The 25,585-nt window shown below is 35.7% G+C and overlaps 1 protein-coding gene, 2 long non-coding RNA genes and 1 pseudogene across 6 annotated transcripts in view; 2 read left to right on the forward strand and 2 right to left on the reverse strand.

The window, feature by feature from the left end:
- The window catches only part of LOC135123515 (mediator of RNA polymerase II transcription subunit 1), a 188,730-nt gene that overhangs the window by 34,379 nt on the left and 128,766 nt on the right, over positions 1-25,585 (reverse strand). The window lies entirely within an intron of this gene.
- Positions 2,816-6,115, forward strand: LOC135123514 (uncharacterized). 4 transcript variants are annotated; one of them, XR_010279636.1, is made up of 6 exons: positions 2,816-3,229; positions 3,306-3,448; positions 3,523-3,687; positions 3,785-3,955; positions 4,012-5,956; positions 6,011-6,115. It is a non-coding gene; the product is annotated as an uncharacterized LOC135123514 (long non-coding RNA). The 4 variants fall into 4 exon arrangements; XR_010279634.1 differs by having other exon boundaries at positions 2,818-3,229; positions 4,012-5,914; XR_010279635.1 differs by having other exon boundaries at positions 2,818-3,073; positions 4,012-5,914.
- LOC135123523 (mediator of RNA polymerase II transcription subunit 1-like) lies at positions 20,590-24,790 on the reverse strand (annotated as a pseudogene).
- Positions 24,808-25,523, forward strand: LOC135123524 (uncharacterized). The gene is made up of 2 exons (XR_010279651.1): positions 24,808-25,051; positions 25,118-25,523. It is a non-coding gene; the product is annotated as an uncharacterized LOC135123524 (long non-coding RNA).

Here is a 25,585-nt window from a genome sequence, read left to right on the forward strand (position 1 = left end):
CCGGAAAGAAGGAGAGGCGTTAGTTATAGGGTATTAGGTATTATTTTATTTTCTTGTATTTTTTTTATTATTTAAGTATATTCGCGTTCGGCATTTTCGCCACCGCCAGGAACGGCACTGTTGCGGTACGGACGCGAAGTACTCATAAGGTTAGGATAGTAATTTATTTAAGTTTTTTTTTATATTTAGATCGATAGTTTGTACTCAGTCACACAGTCACTCACCTCCCCCCGTTCTAAATAAATTTAATTAATTGTAGGCTCCAATTTTCTTTTATTTTTTTTTTTGTACCATCACCCACGGCCTTCCCGGTTGAGCCTAGTCGCGGTCGAGAGCCACGTAACAATATCTAAAAGTCATTGTATATGTTATCCTCATCCATCAGCGATTGAGTATTTTGAGGTTAATCTTTATCTGTTACTTTTTGCTCATTCACTTTGTACTTTTCCTTTGTACACCTTGTTTTTGTACCTCACCGTTTTCGCCCCAGTGTGTTTATTGAAAAGTCGCTGCGACCGGCACCGCTAGCGTGAAGTTAGTGTCCATCGTTACTCCTAATTGTTTTAAATAACAAAATGAGCAATAATAATTATTTTTGTACTTGTTGTGCAGTAGCTATCGAATCTCATAAAGCGGTAAACTGTCTTATTTGTGGAAAAACCTATAAAATTGAATGCGTCAATATATCCACGGCCGAAGCGCGTAAAATTCATGCGAAATCAGGCTTGACTTGGTCCTGCAAAGACTGTCTGAATATGGGCAATGACCTTCTCAGCTTAAAAAGGGCCATTGTGAATTTGCAATCAGAAATTATAAAGTTAAAGACAGCAGTGGCTACACCACCAGCTCCCAACACTATTAGTCCAACTTTGCTTCAGGAGGAAAAAATTATTCAGGAAATAAATGAACGTGAAAAGCGCAAAGGCAACCTAATTATATATGGCGCCAAGGAAGATGGTAATGCCAAGTCCAATGATGATCAACGTAAAAGTGATGCTACTCAAATTCCTAAAATTCTTGAAACCTTGGAAGTTAATGAGAATCTAAGTGATTTAAAATTTATGCGCCTTGGCAAATTTGACATTACCAAAAAAGATCGCTGTCGCCCAATTAAAATTTGCCTTACATCGTGTGATAAGTAGACAGCGGATTTCTGTCGGGCTACGTCACGATTTTAGTGGGGACGCGCTGCATCGCCGGGACTCAGTAGCGGGTGATAGGTAATCACTGAATTTAATTGCCACTTGATTCCATAAATACAATTAACGATTTATTAATCAAACGGCTAACTAAATGAGAACTGGAATTAACAGCAGAGTGCAACGAAGCAGCGTTATTCTAATCTCAAATAAACGAAGTGCAGCCGGTAGATGCAATGAATTGCCATCCCGTACGAGCCGTACCGAGTTTGGCCTTGTCTAGCCCGACAGAAATCCGCTCTCTAGTGATAAGGTAACAAAAGCGCTACAAAACCACCCTAAACTGAGATCGTCAGACCACAAGAACATTTCTATCTCGTGCGATCGAACGCCCATGCAGATCGAATTGTATAAAACAGTAAAAGCTGAGTTAGACAATCGCATAGTCAGTGGTGAAAAGGATCTCAAAATTAAATATCTCTTTTGAGGGTACAACTTAGTCAGTCGGAAAACTAATTTTTCCCAACAATACTCGTCAACATATTTTAAGCATTTACTATCAGAACGCGCGTGGTCTGAGATCTAAAACTCATCAGTTTTATACTAGTGTTTGTGAGTTGTCTTTTGATATCATAATTGTGTCTGAGTCCTGGTTAAATAGTTCAGTAGGAGACTGTGAGCTTTTTCCGGCTACTTATAACATCATCCGTAGTGATAGAAAATTCGATATTGTTAATAAAAGGGATGGTGGAGGCGTTCTTGTCGGATTATCTGATAAAATTAAGTTCGAAGTGATGGACACTCCTACTGTCTTGTTGGTGCCGTTAATTGATGTTATTATATATAGATGTCAGTTCTTTCACTTTAAATTCTTTCTGGTTGCCTGTTACATACCTCCTTCGCTTGATTTCCATGAATATGAATTGTTTTTTGATGCGTTGGAAGCAATACTCGTAGATAAACCTGCAATACTTATTGGTGACTTTAATCTTCCTGGTTATAATGGTTCAAATGCAGCATGTTCTAAAGTTCGTCTTCTTTCAAATTTTTCCAGCACACTTGAACTAAATCAATTTAACAATGTTTTTAATGATCAGAATAAGCTGTTAGACTTAGTTTTATCGAATATGTCACATGAAATCAAAGTGGAACGTGATGAACATCCATTCGTTAAAGAAGATTCTTTTCATCCTGCGTTATTTATTTCGATGCAGTTCTCATTGGCATCTGACAGTACGACTTTTCCATTAGCAATTAAGAAAATATTTAATTTTCGTAGAGCTGATTTCAGTGGCGTAACAATCAAACTGCGGGCCTGTGTTCAACAACACTGTGGGGCCCCTAATGAACAGCGAAATAAAAATATTTAAAAATACGAGTATAATGAATAAAGAATGAGTAGATTGCAATTAGCGCTAACGTTTTATTAAAATCATTCTACCTGAAATATTGAATTAAAAAAATAAAATACAATAATTACCTGAAGACATATAATTAAAATATAGGGTAAATGTGTACAAGAGTGCGCATATGTATAAGAGTACGCACTGATGATTTCTGCTTATTAGTGCCATCTGGGTAAGATGAAGTTATACCATTCACAATCCAATGCTAAACCTGAGATAAAGGTGCAACAGTGACCTGTATATAGTTTATAGTTTGATCGTACTGACCACTGCCGGCTGTATTATATCCTGCCTGTTCATTTCCACAAAAATGCATTGAAAAAATTTTGCCGTCAGGGCGTGAGGGCAGCACTAGAGGGGCGCTTTTGATCTTGACAATTGTCAAACAAACTTCAAATTTGAAGTTTTATAAATAGGTTAAATCGGGTTAGGTTAAATGTTTTGAACAATTTATTAAACGGTTAAACGTTGAATCATACATCGTATCCTCTCTATGGTTGAAAATTACAACAAAAAGGACTAGCAAAGGTGAAATTTTGCAAAAGGCACTTCTCGATTTCCCATTAATTGTTTCCCCAAAGCAATTCTACATCACCCCCTGTTCACGTTCCGCACCTTCAAAAGTTGTACAACTGTTTTCTTCTGTTCCCGACATTACTCCTCGCGTGTTGGTGACTATAAAAAGTTAGGTTATATTGGAAACAGCTTTTCCCGTTAAAGAGTGTATGAATTGGGAAATTTAACATTTTTTTTTTTGTAGCAAAAGGAAACATTTGAAGGTGAGGAACGTGATTAGGGGGTGGTGTAGAAGAATTGTAACCAAACAGTTTGTGCGAAATCGAGAAGTGCCTTTTGTAAAATATCACCCTAATTAGCGCTGGAAGAATATAAAAAAACAGACAGGTATGTTTATAATTTTAATACTTTTCTTGAATGGGGTTTATGGGTCAAATTACTAAACAATGTAACATTTTCAGTTCTTGTATAACCAAAATTTGCAAAAATTGGTTTCAACACTTTAGACAATATTAAGTTCGCAACCATTACTTTGTGGTTTTTATCTTCACAAGGCAAAAAAGCTGAACTGGCAATTGGCTCTAATAACAAAGACTCCACCACAGTTCTTGGATGATGATTTACTGGTATGTGTTCCAAAATATCAAATGTAATTTTTATAATTTTATTTATAAAATTTGTGAATGATCTTGTGGGATATTTTAATTTTCCTCTGTCTTGCAGATATATCAAGTCAAGCAACGGGGTAGATTTTGCGGTGGTTAGTAATGAATCTAAACAATTTTTGCACTCTAACCTTTCTTCAATTGTTCTACAAATATATCCAGATAAAAACGCAACTGATGCAGAGTTGATATCTGTGAAAATGGTATTAACGAATGTTAATTTATGAAGGTCACTAATTTCTTCAATTATACTGTCAGGTATATGTATATTTGTTTCTGTTGTAGATCTTTCAGAAGACTGAATTTGACCAATTTTACTCAAGTGATTACAGTCAGAATATACATTTGCTGATTCTGAAGTTGTTACTAAACCTGACTTAATTATTCGTTTAATAGCATAGTGTGCAGCCCTGGCATCAGTAGCGTCCTGAGAACCACCGCATAATCGGACATTGCTAAACATCGATTCAACTGCATCTGAGCTAAATGCTCGCGTTAAGACATAGAAAAAGCCACTCTCTTCCAGTAAATACTTGATACATTCTGCAGTGCTTTTGGCAGTGAATTTTACTGCTTCTGCAGTCTCTTTAGTCAATCCCGTCATTTTATTTGCCTTTGAAGATAGTTGAATGGAATCTATATAAGCAGGTAAAGTTTTTAACATCCAGAGAAGGCGTTCATCATTAATATCTGTATATGGAGCACTATCTTCATTTAGTTGCCGGATGTGCTGAGTTTTGTCATTGACATCATGAATTTTAAAAAATGTGTGCATCATTTCCATAAACTTTAGAGTCTCTTCAACATCAACAAAACCTGGATTGTTATATTTTCCCAAATACTCTATTGCTGCTCTTACTTCTATGGAAAATACTTGCACAGCACGACGGACGTTCATCTTTTCTAAATTGGTTGGGCAAATATGCTTCCTGGTCAAAAACTTTACCGGTTTAACAATTAATTTGTGTTGCATATCATATATTTTCTTTAAAAATCGTGCAGAAATTATACCGTTACCAGAATGCATGTCATGGTCCAAAAATATGTTCCTCAAATTTTTAATAATATGACAGTAATCAAAGCTCATAAATAATGGTATTGTTGGTTCTATTGGATGTTGAATATGAGTCATTAAATTATTACTTGATGACAGAGATTTGAAAAGGGCCACATTTGACTTATGGTTATCTGTCACAATTCTTAAAACTGTAAATCCGCAATTATGTAAAAGTTTCATTACTTTTAACGTCAAATTCACAAAATCTATGTTTTTTAGAGTTCGATGGAAGAAATATCCGGCGGGTATCGTGTACTTAGTAGTCATGCCGTGAACAACGTAACATAACATTTTGTTGGCCAACGTTGGTTTTTTTCCAATTGTTTGACTACTCTCATTGGTAGTCTCTAACCCATAGAATTTGTCTTCTGTGCGGCTGTAACACAGTTTTTCCTTGATGGACATGTCGTCAACAATTAAACTACAAATCCTTTCAACGGGTTGTAGCACTTCGGCTTCTGCTTTCAAGCGTGCCTCTATAAGTCCTGTAACATCTTGTCCATTTCCTATATACCGTTCTAAAGTACTTCGACTAGGTAATTTCAATATAGAAGCTTTACCATAGTTGTATCCCTTTGGGGATGAAATCCTCCAGGCAATACATGATCTTACAGTTACTTCTGACCATCTAGATTTTTGTTTGTTGTAATTTAATATTTGGTCTAATAGAAATGTGGCTTTTGGGTCGTTATTCTTGGCATCAGCTTCAATTTTTTCGAATATACGGGCTTGATTCGTTTGATTGTCAATTTTTAATTGCAGTTTTTGTAGCTGTTTATTTTTCAGTTTGTTCTGTTTGTCCAAACGGTTTACTTTCATTTTCAGTTTTTTGATTTCAAGTTTAAGTTTTGATATATCATCAAGACGAAGATCAGTATTGGAACTTAATGTTTGGGATTCATTATATAAGGACTCAGGTTCAGAAGGAATTGTTGAGTGACTTAAATCAGGATTCTACAATTTAAAAAAATATGATTAAAATTTATTAACTGCCAATAAAATATTACTGGAGATTCTTCTGTCGATGTTGGACACGTGGATGTTGATTGGGAGGGAGGAGATAATCTTGGAGTAACAGTACTCTAAAATAAATAATTATTAGAGGAAAGTTCTAAAAAAGTGTGAAAATAGGTAGGAACAGAAAAATAATTTTACTCCTAACTTTAAATTACGGTATTAATGTACTGTTCGCTTATATTTTCACAGTTGTAAGGATTGTAATTACAGGAATAATGGATGATGAGGGCTTGATATTTAAAGGAGTAGAAGACTGGGCAAGGGCAACGAAGGATTCGTGTATGGATGCGTAATAAGCATCGTCACCCTATAAAAACTATAATTTTATTTTTGTTAAGTTTAAAATGTAAATAAATATACATGAAAAACTGTTGGAACTGCATTTTTTTGCAAGCGTTTACTACCATTTGCTGCAAACTTAAAATCTGTGGGTTTAAAGTGCAAATTGCAAATGGTTGAGTACTGACTGACGATCTGCTGCGTTGGAGCTATAATAATTAATATTTAGTATTAAAAAAAATAAGTGTTCAATAAGCTTTTCTTACAACAAAACTTCTCTACTTTATGTAGCCATTTTTCTCTTAAGAGGGGCTCAGAGGGAAACTGATGGAAAGACTTTGAGTACTTGGCAGGGCACTGGGGCACAATGCATTTTTTGTGGAACCGCATTTTCGTCCCAGTAAAATTAACGTAACAACTTAAACTATGTAATAATAACGAACCACTAACTGAAGTTAAACGACCAAATAGGAACAAAACAACAAAAAACAAACACTAATTAAACTATGAAATAATAACGAAACACTGAACGAGTTGAAACGACAAAATGGGAACGAAACACCACAAAACAAATAAAAATGGAACGAAAACTGCAAATCAAAAAGAAAAACAACGAACAATAACAAATGGACTTCACAAATAACTACTTTCAGCGCGCTTAAAGATTCTCAAGAGAATTTTAATTTGAATGTCAGATTTGACACCAAAAAACAGTGAGTACCATCCAACCAACATAAAATAATAAAAATTCCTAAAATGCGCCCATCCGCTAGCGCCCTCACTAAAATCGGAGGATACAGTGGAACTACAGTTATGAACAGGCCGTATTAACTAATGCAGCAGGTCGTGGTACTGACGATTTTATGTTTACGCGTTGTGTGGATGTAATTTTTACCGCTCATAGTTTTAGTTTTTTGTAAGGTACGTAGCAGTTCTTTTATTTTACAGTAATAGTGTTCATTAGCTGTAACTTTTAAGGTGTCGTTATACACTAGCAGTTTTGTACTTTCTATACATCAAAAGCTTTTAACTTTGAAAACATTAAGTTATGTACAAATGCACAAGAGTGCGCAATACTTGCGATACGTAGTCTTATAGATACATATGATACTATAATGAATTATTTAAACTCTACTACTTTGTACTGCTTCTCAAGTTGTGTGGTGGTGGTTATGGTAATGTTTGTTTTTTAATTTTTACTTCCTGAGCGGAAGGGAATGAAGTATTGTAATCGAGTCCGTCGACCGACTCTCTACTTTTACGTTTTCTCGAATTTCAAGACGCCTAAAGTACGAAGAAATATGGATCTCGTTGTATGTGTAGTCTGTAGTCACTTGTCCCTATTTATTTTCACCTTAGAAATAAAGATTTTTTTCATAAAATGTAATGCGCACTCATAAGCGTTCAAATGCGCACTCTTGTGCAGTGGACTGTCTAAGAGTGCGCATTTACACATCTTGACAAAAATTGAAATTACTCTTAAAATATAGTGGTCTTGGGACGTACAATTAAATATATCTGATCTCTAAACATGTATATGACGAACCCATATCATAAAATTTGTCTATTCAAAAAAATTAAAAAGTTATTGACAGTTTTACACTAAGTGCGTACTCTTGTACACATTTACCCTATACAATATTAGAAACTAGCCGACCCGGCAAACGTTGTTTTGGCATTTCTAGTGAATATTTTGGTACATAGTTAAATAAAAAATTAAATTAAAATAAATACATAAAAATTTATCGTACGACAATGATTATTTATATTCAATGGCCATCTTGCAACCCTATTGCGCATCTGTGGATGAAAGCAAAGATACTCATATCGTTATTAAAAAATGGGGGTTGGTGGTAGAAGGGTCAAAATTTAGGGTTATATGTATTTTTTGATGCCAAATCTTAAAAAAATAAAAATAAAAAATGTTGTCTAAAAAATAAAAAAAGTTTGGTGGGTCACCCTTATCACTTAGGGTTTTAAAAAATAGTTTACTAGACCTACCGAATATACACAAAAAATTTAATAAAATTCGGTCAAGGCGTTTCGGACGAGATTGGTTACAAACACTGTGACACCAGAATTTTATATTAAATTATTTTAGAAAAAAATTCGTTACCATTAAAAAGGTTATACTGAGTCGACCTTAAAAGATTAACGTATGCTGTCGCGGACTTTTTTTTAGAACTTTTAGAAGGTAACAATTCCATCATACATGATTTTTATGTAACTTTAACCGTTTAATAAGCAGCGTAAGCAACGGAAGCTGTCAAAGGAAGAATAATTTTCCCGTTTTTCCGATATTTTTCATTGCTGCTCCGCTCCTATTAATCATAGGGTGATGTTATACAGCCTATAACCTTCCTCGATAAACGGACTTTCCAACACAAAAAGATTTTTTGAATTCAAACCAGTAGTTTCTGAGATTGGCGCGTTCAACCAAACAAACTCTTCAACTTTATAATATAAGTAATTATAGAAGTATAGATAAAATGCCCATTTTTTTTTAATCTCAAAATTGTTTTCTTCTTGCTTTTCAATGGGCACAAGTTGATACAAAATTTGACACATCTAAGCTTCTAGCAATTTGATTTCCATTTGAGAGATTCAATGAAGGTAATCTGCATTGGCTCATTGTTTTTTAAAAAATTTTTAGTCATTTTTAAGGTCGAAAAAGATCTTTCCGCTGAAACCACCGAAAGAGGTATTGTAAGAAAAGTGAAACATGCTGAAATAATTTCAGTGACACTAGTACAGGTAGGTCATTCTGTAATAATTTCCCGGTCCAGTTTTTTTTCTACTTAAAAAATTAGTTGTAACTTACGTCAGATATATTTTATTATTCCAAAAAAGCACCACAAGAACAAAATTAATATAGTTTTGAAAATACGAAAATTTTCATAAAACACTGAAACTGATTTTTTTTCACGTTTTATTACAGCATGAAGTTTCACTGTAGAACTGAGGACAAAATTTAAGTATTTTGTTGTCTTGCATCATAAATTACCTAGTCATACTTTTGTCGGTTAAAGATTGGTAATTTACTACATGGGGTGTTAGATTTGGCACAATGGGATTGCGACACCGCGACAGGTTTATTAGAAAACAGATGCTGCTGCATTTTCGACCGCCGGTGTCGGTCGCTAAAACCCGAGTTTATTGGGTCTATGATATTGAGATGCCGCCCTTTGCAGCAAAAAATTCGTAAATAGCAATCGACCATCGATCCTGGGATTACCGCACATTTTCGAATTTTTTATTTCAGAATGTAATTTGGGCAATAATATAAAAAAAATCTAATAAGTAAAAAAATGTTCGTGTGACCGGACCGGGCCCCTTGAAGCAGCGGGCCCGTGTTCCGTCGAACACGCGGAACACCGGTAGTTACGCCACTGGCTGATTTTATTACTTTGTATCAAAATATTTATGACGTTGACTGGACTGAGGTTATGTCATGCACTGATGTCAATATTGCTTTGAATACATTTTATAGCATTCTATATATCATTTTAGAAAAATCAGTTCCTCAGCGTTGCCCCGGTAAATCGTCTTACCCACAATGGTTTACACCATTTATAATTTCGAATATTAAACTTAAAAACTTTTATAGGCGAAAATGGAGGTCTACTAACTCTAATTATTATTTAAATCAGTTTAAGAGACTTCGTGCTGTCACTAATAAGGGCGACTTGTACAATAGTTGGTCAACGTCAGGCTAAAAATGATCTGCTGGTCATCCTTCGATCAGTACACAAGTGACTTGTTCAATTGGTGATCAGACGCTGACGCGCAGTTCAACCTTAGATCAATGTAACCAAGCGATTGACCATAGTCAACATAAGATCAACCATTAATCAGTTGACGGTGATAGACAATTTGACAAATAAATTGTTAGTTGCGCTCATATATGAGTATTATTACTAACCCACATAAAGTTAAAAAAGAGTCCCTGTGCTAATTATGGCAAGATGTCAAGATTTTGTTGGAGATTTAACCGATGATGAAGATTTTTTAGAACTATTAGACCAGGTATTAACAATGTTTTTTGTTTTATTAAACTTTATTACAAATTTTCATCGCAATTTAGGTTATGGAACCACGGCTACCCCGAATTTTTCGGAATAGAATCGATCCGTTTGAAATATATAATGATAAGAAATTTAAACGACGTTATAGACTGTCCAAAGATGTTACAAATTTTATAATAAACGAAATTAGCCCAGAAATTTCATCACAAACAGACAGAAACCATGCTTTATCAGCATCAGAACAAGTAATAATAACACTTCGATAAAGGTTATGCCGTAACAAATTATTTAATAACACCACTGCGAACTTTGGTTACACCGGCCGAGAATTTGTTTAATCAAACACACATTTGGACCAGAAATCCTATAGAGAGATGCTTTGGCGTACTGAAAAGAAGGTTTCCTGTACTTGCTTTAGGGATCAGACTAAAGTCTACTAAAATACAAGCACTCATTGTAGCGTGTGCTGTTCTTCACAACATAGCTTGTGAACTGAATGATGAAGCACCAGACGACATAAATGAGGACGTAGAACGTGCAATTGCTGCAGCTATAATAGATGATGACATAATTGAAGATAACCGTGCACACAACGTTAATAATATTGTTAGACAAACTTTGATTAACCAATATTTTGAAAATTTATTATGATTACATATATATATATATACATATTTATATACTATAACAAAATTACATTTTATTTTATTCAAGAGATTTTTTTAATAATTGTAATTCTAAATCATGTTTTTCCTGCATGTGCTGCATTCTTAAATTGCATTCTTGCAAATATATTTGATGCCTTTCCTCGTTGTGGCGAAGTTTTTGATCATGTTCCTCTCGTAAAAATTCTTTCTGTAAAACAGCACATTCTGTTTTTTGCGCTGACCACTGGCTTAATTTATTTTTTAAATTGCCATGTGGTGTGCGCAGTGATGTCTTGTTTCGCTTTGGTACACCTGGAGAATTCCATTTTGTTTGTAACATTAATAAATTTGAGTACACTTCTTCCTGGATTTCATCACTTAACTCATTTTTCCCATCAGAATTATCAGATGATTTCGATGGTGATGGTTTCATCCACAACTTCAGTGCCCACAACTTCTATGTTATTCTCTCTTGTTGGATGATCATCCGTGGCATCCGAATCAAAAATGGAGTCATCACCCGTCACTTGCTTACCTATAAAAATAATCTTTACTACCAATTTCACAAGTCTAAGATGTGGTTCACACTATAGGACTGCACTAATTGCCCTGTGTGAGTATTTAAGAGGCTGCTTACCTATAATTTCCTTGATTTGAATATCCAGCTCAGTAACTGGTGACGGGTCTGACGGGCCCCCACCAGTTCCAAAAGCATTGGATCGCTCTTGTGCAAAATTTCCTTTAGCCCTCTTCTTTAAATTATTATATTTATTTTTGAGCACAGTTACATCACGTGCGGTTTCGCCACTCATGCGGTTAAATTCAGCACATAGAGCTTTCCACGCTGCATTTTTTTCCTGTTAATGTTAGTGTCTGACTCCTTGCATTCAATAATATTCTTATACTTAGATATCAGCGATATCAGAACATGTTGTTCTTTCGTGCTGAAATTGCTGGAACGTACTAATTTGGGCTTTCCTGTGGACGACATTGAACACATTTTCGCAAGTACAAACTGGAAAATATGAGAAGTGAAATTATTATACGCTGTAGTTACCACATCACTGTTCTTACCACGACGTAACAAAATCTTTTCTAATAATAAATAATATAATATTTAAATTATATTAAATATATCACTCAGGTTTCAACTTGCCGACTTGCAAACACAACAATAATAACGGAAATGACGGAACCACGTTGCTGTTTGTTTTGAACGCTGTCAAATTGTGTATGTAACCTCACTTTCTAACCATTTTCAACCATTTTCAACACATGTATTGAGTGTTCTGTGTGACTGATATCGAGCAGTCTATCCAACATAATCCAAAAAGTGTTTTCAGTTACCTAAACATGAGAAACAAAACTTCTAGAATTCCGGGGAAAATGTATAACGGAGATATAACATACGAAAATCCACAGGACATAGTAGATGCCTTTGGAGAATTATTTTCTAACATGTTTCTGCCAGGAGAGTCAGAGTCGAGAGATGATGTTAGTGCTTCTTTCAGTGGTCCATGTTTTAATTTGCAACTTGTTTCGGAGGATAAGGTGATAGAAATAATGTCGACTTTCTTTTGTACCTAAACATACAGCCGGTGATGATCAAATTCCTAGCTTCTTGGTGCACGACGCCAGGTTTGCTCTGGCAAAACCGTTGACGTTCATCATTAACATGGCCATTTCGAAGTCAATATTTCCTGATCGATGGAAGCGAGCTAAACTCAAATCCATAAGGTTGTAACCACTCCCTAGTGTAAATTTTAAAAAATTATTCAGTGTAAATCTGTCTTTTAGTAACCTGGTAACAAATCTGGTGACCTGTCAATATAATGTCAGTTCATTCATGTATTCGCGACACATGATTACGTTCGAGTTCACTGCAATTCTTGCACTCCTGCACAGGTTATTTCCTAATTATCATTGTAACTTAACTGTAGAATAACACCTATTTTTAAAAAGAATGATAAGAAGCAAATAAAAAATTATAGGCCTATTGCTATTATTTGTAATTTTGCGAAAGTGTTTGAGAAGATAATCTACTTGTCACTCTTTAACAATACTCGATCCTTAATCTCAACGAATCAGCATGGGTTTGTTCCTGGAAGATCTGCACAGACTAATCTAAGTGTCTTCACTCAATTTGTTTGTAAAGTTTTGGATCAGCGTGGCCAGGTGGACGTGGTGTATACCGATCTCTCAAGTGCTTTTGATTCAGTGGATCACTCAATTTTGCTAAATAAGCTTGATATGTTCGGTGTTGGTTCATCATTCCTTGCATTGTTACGTTCGTATTTAATCAACAGGCTCAACTATGTCTGTTACAATGGTTATAAATCATTTGATTACATGTCCACTTCTGGCGTACCACAAGGTTCCAATCTTGGACCCCTGCTGTTCCTGTTATTCATTAATGATCTCTTAAGGTCCACGTCTTGCTCTATCCTTGGCTTTGCAGATGATGTAAAACTTTTTTCTCCTGTCTCGTCAGCTAATGATGTTGACCATCTCCAGAATAATATTAATCTTATTGTACAATGGTGCTCTGATAATCACTTAAAATTAAACACTAACAAGTGCTTCTATGTTTCTTTTTGTCGTAATAACAGCGTTATACCTTCTATTTACTACATAAATGGTCAATTTTTAGTCAAAACTGATACCATCAGAGATTTGGGGGTTATATTTGATCATCGGCTCAGTTTCTCCCAACATATTATAGCTATAACCTCATCTGCATCCAAAAGTTTGGGATTTGTAATGCGTTCCGCCACGTATTTCAAAAATACGGACCTGCTTAAGTCACTATATTCTTCCTTTGTCCGTAGTAAGCTAGAATTTGTCTCGATTATTATGTCTCCGTGTTATCTTACTTATCAACTACTTATTGAACGTATCCAGCGTCGTTTTCTCAAATTTCTATCATTTAAAACTACAGGTGTATACCCAGCAAGGAATGTTCATTATGAAACTTTACTTCATCAACACAACATGCAGTCCTTGACATCAAGAAGAAATTTGCAGAGTGCTCACTTTATGTGGAAAATAATCCATGATCAGGTAGATTGTCCCAATATTTTGTCTGAAGTTAACTTCCATGTACCGAGAAGAAATGCTCGTCATTCAGTGACATTTAGTTTTCCAACCTCGCGAACTAATATTCTGAAAAATTCACCACTCTGTCGATTGTGTAAAAATGCCAATGATCATTATGCGGACATATTTTTTCAGAATAAGTGATGGAGATACAAGTATAATTTGTGTTCTCATTATCTTTATATTTTATTTTATTTTAGTTTTAATTGTAAAGTCTGAATTGTATTTATTTTTGTCCTGTTAATGGATTTGTATCTGTTGGGCAAATACATATTATTAAGACCCACCACTGACCCGGAAATGACCGGCATTCAGGCAAGACTTCTATCATTACGGGTACTAAGACCAAGTAATGATATGCATTGATTAGATTAACAGAACAACTTTCGAGATTCTAGAATTACAGCATACAAATTAGTCTGCTATTATTCTCTAATCTCACCCCATCCCCAAAAGTCCAGCGTAACTACCGACCATTTATCCGCGCATCACATGAAAAGTGACCTACACTACTCTGACCTACTGGTGCTAATCTAATCTGACTGACATGATCAGACTGTTCAAGAAACTTACGAACAATATGACATGTTCCTAACAAAACAGCTTTTTGAATTTTGACAATTATTGAATCATTCAAATGCAAAGACTTTAAATTCTCAACTAAGCTATTTGGAACTACACCTACATTAGAGATAACTAGGGGTAGAATTGAAATTTTTTTAAGATTCAACATGGATTTCATTTCTATCGATAATTGTAGATATTTTGAAATCTTGGTGTCGTATGTTTGAATAATGTTGTTTGTGTTAGGAATAGCAATGTCAATGAGAATGGCTTCGTTCGTGTGTTTTTTGATAAGTATGATGTCTGGTCTGTTAGCTGTAATGTTTAAGTCTGTAAGTATTGTACGATCCCAGTATAATTTGTATTTGTTATTTTCAAGGAATGGAGACGGAATGTAAGTGTAATAGGGTGTCGTATCTTCGATTAAGTTCATAAGTGTTGCTAATTCTTTGTGAATGATTTTGGCTGCGTTGTCGTGTCTAGCTTTGTAATCAGTTTGTGCTAGGATGCTGCAAGAAGAGATTATGTGCTGGATCGTTTCAGGTTTTGCTTTGCATAGGCGACAGCAGTCGTTTTTTATGTTCGGATCTTTGATGATGTATTTTCTATAATTCTTGGTATTGATTACTTGGTCTTGAATAGCAAACACAAATCCTTCTGTTTCGGCATACAAACTTGATTTTTTTAACCAAATCAATGACATCTTCTTATTGACATGATTTTCTTCTAAGTCTTTGTAGAATTTTCCATGTAGTTGTTTTTGTTTTAGCCCACTTATTATTTTATCTATTGTGTTGGGGGTGTGGATTTCTTCGGTGTTCGACAGATTTAAGGGTGTGTGGTTCAAATCTGCTCTTGTGATGGTGCGAAACATTTCATTTCTTTCCGCTCGTTTCAAGAAATACTTCTTCAAATCTGAGATTTGTCTCTGATATAAGTTTTCTAAGTTCTGGAAACCCCTTCCTCCATTCTGTCTTGGTAATGAGAATCTTTCAATCGACGATTTTGGGTGATGCCTTCTATACTGTGTGAAGATTTTCCTTGTTGCGATGTTTAAATTTTCAAGATCAGTTTTGGACCATTTAATGACTCCAAAAGAATATGTTAGCAGTGGAACGCAGAATGTATTTACTGCTTTCATTAAATTTTTTCCATTTAACTGTGTCTTCAATATTAATTTTAATCTCGCTACGTATTGATCTTTCAACTGTGTTTTCGTTTTGGTATGATTGATGTGGGAGGATTGACAGAAACCCAGATATTTGTATGAATCGTTTCGTTCTTGGGCTTCAATTATTTCCTTATTCTGTGTTATATGTGGTACTTGGTGAAACACGCCTTTTCTGATTGCTTGGGTCTTACATTTCTCAATACCAAAGGACATACCAATATCACCGGAAAATTGTTCAGTCAGATTTAATAGGTTTGTTAACTGATTTTGTGTACTTGCATATATTTTTATGTCATCCATATACAGCAAGTGACTTATTCTGTTTTCTCTTTGTTTGTTAATTCTTATATTGAACCCATAATTGCAGCTGTTCAGGATATCGGAGAGGGGATTTATTGCTAAGCAGAACCATAACGGGCTAAGAGAATCGCCTTGAAAAATTCCTCTTCGGATCATTATTGGGTCTGACTGAATTGTTTGTTCATTTAAGGTTATTTGGAGGGTGGTCTTCCAAAATTCCATGGAACATTTGAGAAAAGTGCAGATTTTAGTATCAATCTTGTATAATTCCAGAATTTTGCATAGCCAGGAATGAGGGACAGAATCGTAAGCTTTCTTATAATCAATAAAAGCAGTATATATGTTTCGGTTTTCTTTTCTAGCTTGTTCACAGATGATGGAATCTATGATTAATTGCTCTTTGCAGCCAAAGGATCCTTTATTATTATTATTATTATTAATATTATTACTACTATTAAATTAAGATTATTATTTTGAGTATTTTTAAGTGGTTACTCTTTCATAAAGCGACGTTTACAATTGTCAAATTTATGATGCAAAAATATATTGATTTGTTATTCGAAAAATAGTATTTGTTAACAGATAATGGAAATCTGTTCTGTGCGCTGTTTGTTTTATTTAACAAATTTTATTTCATGACCCTCTTCAGAAAACATAGTCTCTAACCTTCATCAAGCGCTACTAAATATGCTGTAAACACCGTACTAAATCCTTTAACATCAGGGCTTAAACTTGAAGACCTCCAACATTGCACCATAAATTATAATTTCAATAAGAACTCAATGGAAACGTCATCAGTGGCAACAAATGTGGACTGTTCGCCAAGAAGTGGAGGTTTTTTTTTTGCAAAGAATTTATTATATTTTTCACGAGTTCTCTAGTTCATTTAGTGGTAAAATGTAAAGTTGGTTGAAAATAAAAATTTGTAATGTTATGAATTTACAACACTAGTATAGTGCTGCTAAATATATCTTAAAGCAACTAGTTTCTAAGGAGTAGAGTTGCTATGATAATAAAATAAATAAATTTTATTAGCAACTTAGGTACTACGTCTTAAACAGTCGGTTTTGTATTTTTTAAGAAAAGTGATATGTGGAATTTTTTTTTCACGTCAGATAAACTTATTCATTGACAAAACTGTTTGTCTGACAGTACGTGAGACTGGCGTTCACTTGAGGCTGATTTGCCATTTTTACTGTTATTTAGAAATAATATTTTTAAGTTAGAACATTTCTGATTTCTGCCATGAAAATTTAAAATGCCGAAAATTTCAATTAAATGGTGTTATCTGCAAATGAAAAAAAAAATAGTCCCCGACTCAAGCATGAAGAGTTAATAATGAGAATAGTAAACGTATTGTCTGCGACTTTATTAAAAGTTTTTCAATATCTGTCAATTAAGAAATGTTTGTAGGTTAGTCGCGCAACTGCAAAGATAATTATCGTCACTAAAGACGAAAATTTGAAAACTTCATCTTCCGGCAAGCGAAACCTCACTCACTCTTATTCAAATTATGTACTCAGAAAAAACCTGCAAGACTAATTTGGCAATAAAACGAAAAACATGAATACTTTACTACAAACACATTTTTGGTTGATTCGCGAAAACACGGAATTTAAAAGAGGGCCAACAAACTTGTACAAAATTCTCAAGTCGATGGGTTACAAACATAGGGAGGTAATCGGTAGCAAAATCTTATCTGAACAAAAACATATGTTGAACACATTAGGGCAGCGAGAGCGAGATAAGTGCGACTGAAGGTAGACTTACAAACAAATGCAGCATGGAAATTTTTCTAACTTCTTCTCAGTCTCAGCAAATTTTTCCAAGTATGGATTTCTTCAAAATTCAGCCAAAATTAGTGGAAAAATCGCGAGGCAGATGGACAGCGTGACCCAAGGCATCTTGAAACATGAACGAATATCGCTTTCTGCGCTACTGCTTTTATTGGGATTTTTGTCCATTTATTTTGTCTCTTACGACATTAGCAAGCAATAAAAAGGCTTAAAGTATGGTTTACCTAGAACGCGACTTTAGGTCTTATTTTGCTGATTTATAAGGTTTAGTTTGATTAAAATAGGATTTCGTCTCTGGCAGATTTACGCTTCGTTGCGTCAGCCTGCTGCATTTCTGTAAAAAAAGGCGGTGTTCTTTGATCTGTTTTTTATGCGTCTATGTTTCGTCTGCTGCTGTTTTAGTTTGGGTACGAAGTATAATGAAAATCATTGCAATTGGCGGTTTATGGATGTACTGTTCTGCGCATGTTGTTCACAATGTTTGACAAGCGCAATGATATTTGATATTTGCGAATATGGGAATTTTGTTCTACGTTTGGGGATTGGTAGTTGAGTCTGATTCTCTGTTTGAATGCTACTATGTGCAGGTTTGGACATGCGTGTTACGTAATTAAGATTGCAAATTTGCGAATTTTGTTTGTATGTCCTGGGAATTTGTTTTTCGTCTTGTTGTTGTGACTTTTCGCGTGAACTGACGGCCCGTCACATGATTTTGGGCATGGTAAATAGTTCATCAAAATTTATCCCTTCTAATGTACGTATGTGTAGTATTTCAACAGTTACCTCAAAATTGGGCATTCTACATAACTCAAAACTTCTAACACTTACTAGGATCCAAACATCGTCCTCGATTGGTACCACACATCTCTTCTTGTACCGCCAAAGCAATAAAGTACGCGATCAAAGGCAGCCATAGATTTTTGAAGATTTTACTTTTAATCGTTGAATTTTAAACTCAATCTCTCTAACTAACTAATCTGACAAGACGAAAATTGTATCGAAAACAAATCTTCAAAAATTCATTCGGTAGTACCGAGAGACCAACAAAGATTTGTTTTCGATAGAAATTTCGTTTTGTGAGATTACCTGTAATGGAGTGAGTAAGCTTGAATTCTTTAGTCAGCAAATGCTTGTCCATTAGAAGGAACTAGGTCGTCAATAATGTGCAAAAGTGTAAGTGATATGTAAAATCAGTTAGTACTAAGTCGGGGGTTTGTAGTAGCAGGAACTGGGTTGTGGTGGTGATAGGGTGAATAAATTGATAGTAACTATGTCGTAGTATTATTAACCAACCACCGTCGTGGCTTCAAGAGAGGACATCACAGGTCAAGTTGAAAGTTTAAGTTAAAAATGCAAAGTTCAAAACAAATATTCAAAAAACCATTGAAGAGAATATAGATATTTCGAAATTCGCTAAACTCACGGAAAAGGTCTTGAAAAAAAAACAAGTGGGCTATAAATTACAAAGTAATCGGAAAGTGGGTTAGACGTGGTTACACTGGTCCGTAAAAATCACAAAAGTTGCTGTCAAATGGCGTCGATTTAAGTAAAATGGCTTCAAACATCCTGATGAAAATTCCTCGCTTTGACTCGAGACAAACACATTGGTAGAAAGTAATAAAAATCAGTTTATTATAAATAATCTATTTTGTATATTTCATATGTTATGCTGAACCACTAAAGGAAATATTAAAATATGCAACGGAACGGGTTGAAAATAATCACATACTTTAAAATTTTCTCGAGCAGTTTATTTTGTACTATGATATGCACAACACAAAATAAACTTTTTCATAAATATTTCATGTGATTGTGATTACCTATATATAATTGTACCTACTCTTTACATATTAATTAATAATCATGTATGTAAACAAACTTGTTCATTAGTAAATTGCCTACAAATATTTTATACTAGAAGAGAGGAGAGTAATGTAAAAAAAGGTATCTCAATTATGATCAAATATGATAATGTAATACCACTCTTCAACACAAAATAAAAATTGTAAATTTAAAAAATATACAACGGGCAAATGAACACACGAGAAAATACCCACTTACTCTAATACTGATGGCAAATGAATCTCTTATACTTCTAAATATTTACAATGTTGTATAACTCTGAGGGCCTTCTCGTGTTTTAACAAATTGACAACAGGTTGATAACGAAGAGATCACCTCTGACCGACTCTCATTTACATATTTTACCAAAACTGGACGATACAGTGCGATTAAAAAAGTTTCGTAATTTAGATACTGAATAAAACAATTCAAATATACAGACTGATTGAGACATTCGGATCTCAAAGTGATAATAGACTGAAAATTATGTACCACGAAGAAAAAGGAGAACCACAGTTGACTACGTACTAATTTTCTTGCGAATGTCATAGCATGCTGCCAGCATATTTTGAGGTTATGATTAATTGTCACGCTAATATCAAATTTTAACAATTGCACAATGTTTAAATAACAATGAAGTGAACTGTCACATTTTTGGCGTACAACCTTGTAAATAAAAAATACACATGAATTTATGTAACAAAAATTAAAAAACATCTTTCTGTCTAGACCTAAATTTGCTAAACTATGCAAAATATTCCACTTCAAAAAATATAAATAAGACATATTTTCAGATTCAGATTAAATTCTCCAGTTTTGTCGAAACTGACACCCACATCATTTTAATACGTCAACGTTAGCTTCTTCACAATTGTCTTATCCATAAATGGAAGACATTAAAGTCTTAATATATTAATGTGACTCATTATCCATTTTAATTATCGTTATTTATGAATTTCAAAACCATAATCACTATTTCCAACTACATCTCCCTTTTTTGAATCGCACTGTACTTGCTTTATATTTAAAACATTCCACTTAGGAAAGATTTAACAAAATTATAGTACGATTTGAGTCACAGGGTTATAAAAAAATGTAGCAGCCATTTCACTTTGAAGTAATTTTAGCAAAAAATAACGACTTTGTAACACTTTCACACACACCCGAAAGTACTATTGTACTTGTGAAACAGCTCTAAATTTTTAATCACCCTCTAGATTTCCCTCATCCCTTCTACCTTACCTAACCTCACTTTCACTGTCACCGAACCGCGACTACCACAACTCCTCGTTTGTCTTCATGATTTCGCGCAACAATTACAAAAAAACCCAATTTTTTATTTCCCTATACCGATCACCGCCTCGTCCATAAGTTCATCGTCCGTTATACAGGGCGACGCCGAATGAGGACTCGGCGCTATAAGAGGGCTGGGAGCCGGCGACTTAACTATATGAACACTGACGGAGGGAGACTGAGGAAACGTCATCGGTCCACTGACCCCACCACCTTTCCCCTCCATTTTATTACCGCGCGAAAAATCCAGAAGCACGTCACCGTCGTTCTTCGCCGACTTCGTGTCTTTTTTATCGTCTTGGGGGCGGGCGCTACGAATTTCGCCGTCAAATCGATGCTTTTGTTGTAAAGATTGAGCGGCTCGGGAATGGGAGGGAGAACCGACTTGGGCACTGTGATTGGATAGTTAATTTTGTAGGCGGAGTCGTCCTTGTTCTGGGTGAGGTTCTGCGGCTGGTCTTTCTTGTCTTCTTCGTCTTTCACTTTCGGACTAAAACTGGGCAAAGGGAGAGTGTTGGTCACGTTGTTTCGGAGTTTAGGGTCCAAGGAGTATTCGAAGGTTTTACTGCCGGGAATCGCAAGAGGATTGAATTTGGGCAAAGAGAGGTCGGTTTTGTACATCATGTCGAAGATCTTCGTGTCGACAGTCCGATTGATGTTGTTCATGTTGTCGGAAGTGACTTTGGGTTTTTTGTCGTCGACGGATGCCCGTGCTGATAGTTTGGGAATTTGGAAGTTTTTATCCAGTTGTCTGACAGTCATTAAGCCTTCGACTATATAGAAGATGGGTGAGGGTCCATCTTTGACATTTTGTAAACTCCATCCGACTCGTCTCGGTTGGAAGTTGGACTTGATTTGCGACCATCTTTCGACGAAAAAATCGACTTTTCTGAGCTGCTTTTGTTTAGTTTCGGTCGGTCTTTCCGACTTAAGTCGGTTGCGCTTTTCGGTGAACCAGTTAGTTTGGAGAGTCACTTTGAAGTGCCGCCGCTGGATACTTTGGCACCGGATGATGGAGCTTTACTGCTTTTCATGCTCCCGGAATAGTTTGTGCTTCCACCGGTTGAGTTGCTAACGTTGGAACCGGAAATCTGCTAAAATGAAAAAAAAACAATAGCATTTTTACGTAATTCACGACCTTTAAGTTTCTTGTTGTTTACTGTGAGATTTTTTGTTTGACTACTTGATTCTTATTCTTAACGCCACTGCGTCGATCACCTTAAATTTTGCTTATAAAGTCGTTAACCGCCGCAGGGCCGGCTTAACACGGTAAGCGAAAGATGCACCGCATCGGGGCGCCCATGACAAGGGGCGCCGGGCGGAAGGCGGTGCCTATGCTTTTGTGTTAACTCCATAGAAATAAATTAATAGGAGTATTTGATTTGCATTGAATCACTACGTACAAAATATTATAGCAGGAACAGAGGAAGGCGCCCATCGAAAACTTTTCAGGAAAAGCTACATTTTAACATTCTACTATGGGGAGTGGTTCACCAAAATAGGTCATAAGAAGTCAATTCCTGGCACTTTCTGCCTGTAATAATTGAAAAAGAGTGCGCCTTTGGGGTGGGTGATTGGACCTTTAGATCATTACCGACAAAAAATACCAGATTTATGATTGCCATTATCTGGGTAATAATTTGACGAGACAGCGGTATGACCAAAACCAGATATTTTTGTAACATTTGTCAAGTTTGTTTGTACCATAAAACTCCTTGTCGGCACAAAATTTTATTTTCCAAGTCTAGTCGGCTGGTTGCGGTGGTTGTTCAGTTTTGTTATATTTTTCAGTGTTTCGATTCGTAGTCGAATTTGGTTCTGTGTATCATTCCGTGGCTCTTTGTCATCACTAATTTTAAATTTTAATTTCGAATAACATTGAGGTAAGTCTAAATTAAAAATAACTTTGAAATCGTATCAATTTTACAATATTATACTTATACTAGAAGAGTTGTCCCGCAGCTCCGCTTGGGTGGATTAGGACACATCATTTTTCGTCCCATTAACACTCCCCCCCCCCCCCCCCCCCCCGTGAACCCCTCTAACTAAAAACTCACGGGATTCCTTACATAAATCTTCATCCCCTATTTTGTCCTATTGGGACGGAATTTCCAAATATGCTTTCTCAATGGGTGCTTATGACACAAAACAAAAGGAACCTATGTTTGTAGTTGCAGTAGTGCAGGCTTTGCGTTGATGAATCAGTTGGTCTATTAGTCAGGACAAACACTTTTATATACAGGCTGACTGCGAAATACATGCAAAAAAAATGGGGAATATGTCACAATATGATTATGTCACTGGCAAAAATTGACGGTCCTAAGTGGTAGCAGTGTCTAGAAAAAATTATTTGAAATTAAATGTAAATTGTTATACGCACCGCTGGTAATGTTTCGTGACCTACATAATTACTGCAATGAATGGGTAGGGGACTCGGAGTAAGAACCAAAAAAGTAACTTTATCAGGCACTTTTTTAATCGCAACGTGAAAAACACGAAAAGGGCCAGTCATTATCGAGCGGTCGTTGAAATTGGTGTATGGTCCAGTTTTCCAACGCAGAGTGTGTCGATATGGTGGTACAGCATCTCCGAGATCATGGTACCTTCAACCTCAAACTCACGATCGTGGTCGTGATGGGGCAGAAAGGAGAATTTGGATTTTCGCAGCTTGTAGTGCATCCTACATTAAAAGAACACGGTCACATCCATACCATGTTGACAAAATGCACGGTTTGGAGCCCGCTAATTGTCCACGTTGTGTAACTCACTTTTTGTCCGATGGAACTCCACAAGTCGTCAACAAGTACGATTTCAAGAGACGGTTTTCGAGAAACGTGTATTGGTTGGATGAAACAATTCGTTTGTGGAAATCAACAGTGTCCAGAAATTATCGAAGAGCTTCAACAAGTGAAAGTGGCAGCCGCTACTCCGGTATTTTTTTACCTATCAACAAACCTCTTGCGATGCTCTGACGCCTGCATTGCTAGTCAAGGACAACATTTTCAACATTTCTTGTAAAAAGGTAGTAGCATTCTAAGTTGCTCTTATTTCTGTTCCAATAAACAATGTAAAATCGTTGTGCCAAGGATCAAACATCCGTCAGAATCAAAATTACCAAAAAACTTTCACACTGACCTTTAACGATGAATGAGTAAATGAATGAACGAATGATAAGCAGCAAAAAGTCGGTTTTACTTTTAATTGAAACTGAAAGTGTTTAGGTCGTTTTTATTCGAACGTTTTTCCAACTCTGTTTACAAGGTGGCTCAGTGCCTTCGTATCGAGGGTGGTTCATGGGGGTTTTGCCCCATTCGATTTTTAATTTGTTTTTTCGATATTTCGGCTCTACTAGGGTGGGGGATGCCGTGGTTAAAATATTTGCATATATTTCGCAGTAACCCTGTATTAAGATTGGTCCCTCATAATTTTATGTATGTTTGTTAATTAAAAGTATCTCTACAAAAATATGTGATTACAAAATTTTGTTTGTTTTTTTTTTACAAACAATTTTTAAAGGGCGTTGAACAGTAAGTTGCATCTGGGCGCCTGGTCCCTTAGAGCCGGCCCTGAACCGCCGGATACTGACTATGATCTCTTAATCTAAAGCTGCTAGCGTTATTTCGATAGTTTTAAACTTTTAAACAGCCAGAGTTCGCCAGAGTGTAAAAACTGGCGCCTGACTTGCATGCCGCTTTTGCTACCAACAGTGTCGAAACCGAGTAAGAAATGGGACAATCTAGCTTCAGCCCAACAAAAAATCTACAGTCACATTTTGACCTAAATGTTGCGGTTTCTTCGACGCCGGCCCACTATTCACCCCCGGCTTCAGCCCAGTGTGCGTCTTCGGCGACCCCGTCCCAGATTTACTCACACTCGTCTTACTGTCCTTACTCCTCGTCTTATTAATAGTGATCTTCATCCCGTCCGAACTCGGTTTAACCATGTACTCTGAGTTCTTCGCCTCCCCTATCTTCCCACTTTTAGAGGTCTATTTTGTAACTCTTAACGATCTCGCTAGACCATCGTTAACTTACGATAATCGTTCCCATAACGATTTTGGGACTGATAGCGATTTTGTAACATCTATCGTCTCGTTACATAGCGATCGTATCGTTAGAATGTCATCGTTCCGGAACGATAGGTTTCAGCTCACCGTTAGAAGTGTCAGAACACGTTAGAAAAGTATTTATACAATGAAGAGGAACGTTTTGGTGCAAATATGGGTAGAGAAGGTAAATGTAAGTAATTAATGTATGTTTGGATTAGGTTGATAACTTATTATAGGTATATTTTTTTTACTGCAGAGACAGAATGAGAAATTTGTCTCGGGTCTTAAGAGATGTAAACGACCCCTTGATCGTTCGAGAAGAAACCTTTAGGAAGACCTACCAACTGTAATGGGAAGCGGCGAGAGATACATTTCCAGAAATACTGCCGCAGAGTTCTGTATTATTCACCAGAAGTTGCAGGAAAAATTACATACTCATGTGCTGTTTCACACAATCTTACGCATAAGAAATATCGAAAATGACGAGATCAACATTGTCTATGACAAGGAGAACGATAATAATGAAGAACTTGAATATGAAGAACACAATTTACTACATGAATGGCATATCACAAGAAATAATTTAATAATACAGCATTTTCAATAATGTATTTATTATTTTTTTTACAACATAATGAAATTATTAAACAGTTCCTCTTTCACATAGTCTTAAATTTCTGGCCTTCTTTCAAACATTGAATTTCCAATCTACAAATCTCTGGAA

This window comes from Zophobas morio, unplaced genomic scaffold (genome assembly GCF_036711695.1).
Source record: "Zophobas morio isolate AGI-343-1 ecotype UQ-CSIRO unplaced genomic scaffold, CSIRO_AGI_Zmor_V1 ptg000006l, whole genome shotgun sequence".
In the NCBI taxonomy this organism is placed as follows: Eukaryota; Metazoa; Arthropoda; class Insecta; order Coleoptera; family Tenebrionidae; genus Zophobas; species Zophobas morio.